The sequence below is a fragment of the Cicer arietinum genome, chromosome 2 (genome assembly GCF_000331145.2).
Source record: "Cicer arietinum cultivar CDC Frontier isolate Library 1 chromosome 2, Cicar.CDCFrontier_v2.0, whole genome shotgun sequence".
NCBI lineage: Eukaryota > Viridiplantae > Streptophyta > Magnoliopsida > Fabales > Fabaceae > Cicer > Cicer arietinum.
The window spans coordinates 18,450,160-18,457,499 of record NC_021161.2 but is presented as its reverse complement, the minus strand read 5'-3'; the positions used below and the strand labels follow the sequence as shown (position 1 = coordinate 18,457,499).

The following is a 7,340-nucleotide window of genomic DNA, read 5'->3' as shown; positions in this document are numbered from 1 at the left end:
AAAAAAAAATATCAAGTCATTTTCTGACGCACCTTCAAATTATTACATGATGAACTACTTCTAAAAACAAAAATTATAGTTATTTCTAAAAGAAAACTAATATGTTTAAGTAATTTTTGGATTAAAAAATTTCGGGCGTTACAAAAGCCCTCTTCACAAAATCTTTAACACCACTAACATACTCCTCTTTCAATCCGCGTCTATTTTTATGTACCCTATTGTACATCCAAGTACGATCCATTTACTATAAGACCAAAACTTAACTTGTCAATCACTAAATAAGTTTGAAAAATTAGTTAGAGATTAATATTCAAACAGTAACATAATTTCCAATTTATATCATGGCATTGCATAACAATGCAACTAACTATATTGAAAAATTTATAGTTCTAAGTATATTGAACAATTTTATAGTTAGAATTTTAAATAGAATTTTAATACATTTTTTTAACTCAAAAATAATTTTAATACAAATAACATGTGAAATTTGGCTTTTAATACAAAAATCTAAATATGATGATAGAGTGAAAATAAAATAAAATACAAGGATGATTATATATATATACTAGTTACAAGGAATAAGTCTAACTTGAATATTAGTCAGTTAGTTAGCCGTAAATAAAATTAAGTTTAATGATGAAAACTAACTTGATTTGATATATATATATATGACAGTATATAAGAATTGTTAAGTCTATAAGAAATATAATATAAAGAATTGTTTGGAGTCTATCTATAATTGATTATTCATCTAAGTTTCAACACCATCCTAGATAGCAGTGTTAGAAATATAATATAAAATCATTCATGTCTCTTAACTTGCAATGTAAATGCGAAGGTCCAAAAATAATCGGTTGAAATTGAAATTCAACTTCTTAATTACAAGAAAGGGGTGTTATTACAACTTATGAGGATAAAATGAGAAAAAATAATATTAAACAGGTACTGCAGCACTAGAAATATACTGAAATATTGACAGATCACAGATCCACATGCAACTTCATATATGTTCAACCTTCTAACACAATAATCACATAGCAAGTCAATGATTGCAGCAAGGAAAATGACTTACAGGGAAAATTTCTAAATGTGCAGGCCAAGTAGATAGTTTTTTCTTCCTAGGGCGAAGAGTTTTTACCACACGATGGCAGCAGTTCTGTTTTGAGACAGATTTAATTAAGCCACAAAACACAGAAAGCACACATTAATCAGACCATCAAAGCCAAACAATCAAAAACAGAAAGCATAACTTCTAATCTTGGTTCTAAAAATCACACATTCATCCACATCATCACTAAAATCAGAAAGCAGAACTTCTAATCTTGGTTCTAAAAATCACACATTCATCCACATCATCACTAAAATCAGAAAGCAGAACTTCTAATCTTGGTTCTAAAAATCACACATTCATCCACATCATCACTAAAATCAGAAAGCAGAACTTCTAATCTTGGTTCTAAAAATCAGAACTTCTAAAAATCAGAAAGAATAACTAAAAATCTGAAATAACAGAAAACGTCAAACCAGAAATTCCAATCTTGGGAAAAAACGTGAACGACGGCTACCTTGAGAGTGAGACAGCGACCATAGATGAGAGCGCGGGTTCGAGAAGGGGACGGTTCGAGAGGGGTTCGATGACGGTGACACTGAACAGCGACGAGTTCGAGAGGGGGACGGTGACGAGTCTGAGAGGGGGACGGTGACGAATCTGAGAGGGGGACGGTGACGAGTCTGAGAGGAGGACGATGATGACTCTGATCGTTCAAGAGGGGGACGACAACGATGAGAAACAGTGAGAGAAGGGTTCAAAACATAGGAGAAGGGTTCAAAACAAAAGAAGGGTTTAGGCACAATCTGATTTTACGATTTACGATCTAAGGGCACAATCTATTTTACAAATAATATTAAAAAATTTGAAAATAAACTAGCGTCGGCCACTCCGACGCTACATATTTAAATAAAAAATTAAAAGAATAAACTAGCGTCTGATTTATTTTACCTAGCCTCGGCCCCACCGACGCTAATTGTCAACAAAATCAAAAATCAGCATTTATTACCTTAGCGTCGGCTTGGCCGACGCTACCTAGCGTCGAAGTCGGTGACCGACGCTAAAATCGGCAGCTAAAATGCAGTTTTCTAATAATGTAATAATAGTAAAATTAAATTTTAAGTAAATGTATTATTAAAGTGGACTTCTGTGGACTATGCGAACCCAATTGTGGTAGTCTGTTAAGAATCTGACTTATGCCAACTTTGATTTAAAATAAATGAACTATTTATGTGAGTGATGGTGGTAAAATAAAGAAGAAAAAAAAAAAAGCAAATCAATAAAATAAAATTTGAGATGGGTGACACTGCTGTCACGGTGTGAGCCTGTGACTAACGAAAGGAGAATTTGAGTTGACTCACCTTTCCCAACAACAATAACCATGGCGATATCAGCACAACAGTATACTCTCTCACTCGTATACTTCACTGTCCTCCTTTCATTCACTCTTCTCTCCACATCCCATCAACAAAACAACGACGACAACCCCATCACCCGTTTCCAAAACTACCTCCGAATCAACACAGCACACCCAACCCCAGACTACTCCTCCGCCGTCTCATACCTAATCTCCCAAGCAAATTCTATTGGTGGAATCCTTCACAAAACTCTAGAATACTCTCCAGGGAAGCCTCTACTCCTTCTAACATGGCCTGGGTCCCACTCTTCTTTCCCTTCTATCCTCCTCAACTCTCATCTCGACTCCGTCCCGTCTGAACCCACGGAGATATCTTCGCACGCGGTGCACAGGATGATAAATGTATCGCAATGCAGTACCTCGAAGCTATTCGCAATCTCCGTAGCCGAGGATTTGTTCCAATTCGCTCTGTTCATATCTCTCTTGTTCCTGATGAGGAGGTCGGTGGATTCGGTGGCGCGGCGAAGTTTGTTGAGTCGGAGGAATTTGAAGGTCTTAATGTTGGATTTGCACTTGATGAAGGACAGGCTTCCCCTGGGGATGAGTTTAGGGTTTTTTATTCGGATCGGATTCCGTGGGGGTTGAAGATTAAGGCTAAGGGACAGCCTGGGCATGGTTCGAGGATGTATGATGATAGCGCTATGGAGAATTTGATGAAGAGCGTTGAAATTGTGAATCGGTTTAGGGAGAGTCAGTTTGAGGTTGTTAAGGCTGGGAAGGCTCTTAATTCTGAGGTTGTTTCGGTTAATCCTGTTTATGTCAAAGCTGGAATTCCCACCTCAGATGTGAGTGTTACATTTGTATAATGCTTCTTGTTTATTTTATATCAGAAATGTTTATTTGAATATGGATCTAGCATATCTAAATTTGAAAACATTTTATATGGTTAATGCAGTTCACAGGTGGTTATCAAGTGTTAAATTTGGTTAGTAATTATATTAGGTGTCACAGCTCTCTAACCATCTACTGAAATTCATTAACCACAAATTTAAATGTTAATTGATTTTCAGGTCTTCAAATCTACATGAAATGAGAACACTTGAAATTGTGATTAATGACATTGAAATTCGTGTTTAATAAAGTTCTTTTTGTTGTAAACTGTGGTTAATAAAATAGTTGATGGTTAATGAGTTATCTAATCTTGGTATATTAACCACTCATTGAATTGCGTTAACTATTTAAAAGTTGTTGAATTTAGGTGTCTCAAATTGTTGCTCAAATATCATTCCTGACTTTTTATTTCGGAAGATGGTTGTTGATTTATGTTGATGTTGTTGAATGGTGTTTATGAAGGGGTTTGTGATGAATGTGCAACCTTCCGAAGCGGAAGCTGGTTTTGATCTTAGGCTGACCCCTACAACGCACCCTGAGGAAATGAAGAGAAGAATTGCTGCTGAATGGGCACCATCTGTTCGAAATATGTCATATGAGGTGAAATCTTTTATGAAAAAATGAATTTTTTCTTTGAATTTTATTGCAGAATGGTTTTTGTTTTCAATTAAGGAAGTTTCTATACGTAGATCTAGTAAGTATATATTATGGGAATTGGAAGACTTACATTTTTTTATGAGAACAATAGGAAATGGAGAACTAGAGAAGAGAGAACGAGAGTCTCTTGTTTGGCTAGTAAATAAATATAACAGGGGGAAAGTAAAGACGTGGAGCTGCTGCTTTCAAAATTTTCACTGAACAGTGAAGAAAGTGAAGGCATGAGGAAATACCTTGTCTTTTTCAATCCAGTATTTATACCTCTGCATCCAACTCTTTTGTTTGTGTATTTCACTGCTCCATATTCTTGCTGCCATCCCCTTTTTAATGGCCAGCAGCGCCTTGGTTCATCAATCAAAGTATGTAGTTATGAAGGAATCGAATAATCTAATATATATGAAAATTTTGTATTTAAAATAGAGTAGAGACGTCGTACCTCTTGAGCATAGTGAAAGCACCTAGGGATAAAATGTTGAGGGGATTTTGGAAGGTGTGGAGGGAGATATGTTGGAATATGAAAGGAGGTGGGTTTTATAATGTATTGGTGCAAATAGATAATATCCACCATGATTATGATCATTCATCATTATTTGCTAATTGCAAAGTAGGTCTATGCCAGATTGCTAGTGCGGGAAAGGGAAAAGTATGATACAGTAATGGAAAAATGGACTTGGTTGGGTCTAAAAGAAGGATTGGTATTCCCTAAATATACTTGGCGTGACTTGAGCTAAACCTTGGGGTGGACATTCTCATTTTTGTGTCTTGCGTAATACTGTTGGTAGTTTCAGGCATCAACTAGTTAGTATGTTGTCATAGGTGAAGTGGGAAAAATGTTTTGCTCAAGCAGGACTTTAGATGTCCCTTTCTTTTGTGTGACATTGTTTTTATTAATTCTTTAAGGATATGTATGATTTATAAGCTTTTGCTGTTGAAATGGAGGTTCTGAACATTCGGGAAAAGGATTCTCATTCTCTACCTTTTTGTGGTAACGGCATAGTGCCTTGTACAAAATATAACTTTTTGTAGCTCATTTTAGGAATTTCTATTGTTTTACTTTCTCTTTGCACTTTATTTTGTGAGAAAGGCACCATACCTTTCCTACAATAAAGGTAGAGAGAGCATCCTTTTCCATCCCTCTGAATAGAAACATAGTACTGCATTATGTCATTCTTTTAAGGCTTTTGTGCGTGTTTTTTTTTTGTTTCAATCTTTATTTGGATGATGTTGGTTGAAATTTAAGAATTAGATTGAATTGGAGGATAAGCAGAAAAAAGATGATATATAATTCATAGAATTCCGTAAAGGAACAAAACTTAACACTGAAATTATTAAGTTTTACTCCTTTTTTTACCAATGGAGGAAAAGGAGAGAACATATATTACCAAACACTGAATTTGATATTTACTTGATGTGAGATGGTAAGTTGGATGTGTTACAAAAAACAAATCACTAATCTCCATTTATACTTTTACTAGACTCTTGGTCCTAATTAAAGAAGGTAACCAATCAGGAGATATAAGAAAAATGAGAATGAATACCAAGAGTCATCTACGATATTCTAAGACTATGTTTGGGAATTGAGTTTTGGAGGGAAAAGGATAGAAAGACTTAATTTTTTCAATTTCTAAATTAAAGAAATTATAACATACTTCTAAAATCGTTTAAAAGGGTGATTGAAATATTATATAATCATCTATCATGTCATTTCTTCAATTTTTTAAAATCCTAAAAATATGTCAACACGTAAACTTAACCTTCCAAAACCCTCCAAAATTTTACTCTAGGCTTTGTTCAGGAGTTAGGAGGGACACTATTGGGATTTTTCCGCATCACCACAATTCTTTTCACTTTGATTGCAATCTTTTTTATATCCAAACAAAAAGAGAGTACCTTAAAAAACCAAGAACCAGGATAAATTGTTGTTTCCCTTCCACTAGTGGCCAGCGCACCTTCGACATGCACTAGTAAAAGGTAATATCTTCATTATTTTGCTTCGTCCTAGTTTCTTTTTCCAATTGAAGTCTCTTTGATATAACAAAATTATAGATTTGTACTTCATTATAGTTTGCTTCGTCCTAGGGGAAGGACTGATAACAGGTGAGATATAAGTAAACGTTAATGTCAGAATATTAGAAAATATCTTATATATTATATTACAGTAACTTCGGTTATTTTCTAAGAACAATTTATAATCATAGAGATATCTTAGAATATCTCATTATTATTATGATTTATTCCTGATTTATGATTGAGTCTATGTATTCCTATAAATAGAGATTAGGTATTGAGTCTTTTGTAATCAAGTTAGTATAAAACTATTATCAATAACATTCAAGCTCTTATTATTTTTTCTCCTCCTTTTAACTAAAATCCTACAACTTCACTTCTGCCCACAATCATCGCTGCTGCTGCTGGAAAAGTTTTGCAGCAAGTTTTCCGACATAACCACTTCCATTGTATGCGGAATCTCCCAATCTACACTACCCAGATTTTTCAGGCCAAAGTTGATCCATTTGCGCTCATGCGCCTCCAAGAGCCGCCGCATTCATCCCACATCCCCTGCCTACAACCTCGACCACAGGTGTGTCAGTCCGCCTTCCAGAACGTTGTTTCATTCGTCCAAATAGGGTTTTCCTTCCTGGTCCCATATCTGTTTTCAGTTTTAGAAAATATCTTATAATATCTTTTACATTATATTAGAGTGTTTTGAGTTATTTCCTATCATAGAGATATCTTAGAGCATCTTATTATTATTATGATTTGTTCTTGATTTAGGATTGAGTCTATGTATCTCGATAAATAGAGATTAGTATTGAGTCTTTTTGTAATCAAGTTAGCATAAAATTATTATCAATAATATTCAAGCTCTTATTGTTGTCTCTCCTCCTTTTGTCTATGTGTTTGTTGGTCAAATTTCGCTATGGGAAGGACTGAAAATGGGTGAGATATATGTAAGCGTTAACAATGTGCTTGGTGAACCAATGAATGTGGCTTTAAGAAAACAAGGATATTGTTGATTATAAAATGATGGGGGGAAACTATGCTTTTAGATGGAATAAGTTGATTCTATGAGCAGTTTATAATATTTGGCTCAGATAAAGGCCTTTATGCTATTGTTGCAGTTCAAAGTTTAAGCATGCAGGCAACGATAGATGCTATTGATTGGTGATCTTTTGATGACTCAAACTCCACAATCTTCAGAGGTAGCTAGAAAAAGCATAAATTTCTACGAATTACCAATTCCTTAAAATCGTTTAAAAGGGTGATTGAAATATTATATAATCATCTATCATGTCATTTCTTCAATTTTTTAAAATCCTAAAAATATGTCAACACGTAAACTTAACCTTCCAAAACCCTCCAAAATTTTACTCTAGGCTTTGTTCA

The 7,340-nt window shown here is 34.6% G+C and overlaps 1 protein-coding gene and 1 pseudogene across 1 annotated transcript in view; one reads left to right on the top strand and one right to left on the bottom strand.

Moving 5' to 3' along the window:
• LOC101494667 (uncharacterized) overlaps positions 1-1,911 on the bottom strand; it is an 8,879-nt gene extending 6,968 nt beyond the window's left edge. The window contains exons 1-2 of the mRNA XM_073365044.1: positions 1,566-1,911; positions 1,073-1,156 (exon numbers count right to left, since the gene is read on the bottom strand). The gene's annotated coding sequence lies outside the window, so the exon portion shown is untranslated. The remainder of the gene's footprint in view (positions 1-1,072; positions 1,157-1,565) is intronic.
• A 395-nt stretch (positions 1,912-2,306) lies between these two features.
• LOC101495721 (uncharacterized) overlaps positions 2,307-7,340 on the top strand; it is an 8,932-nt pseudogene continuing 3,898 nt past the window's right edge.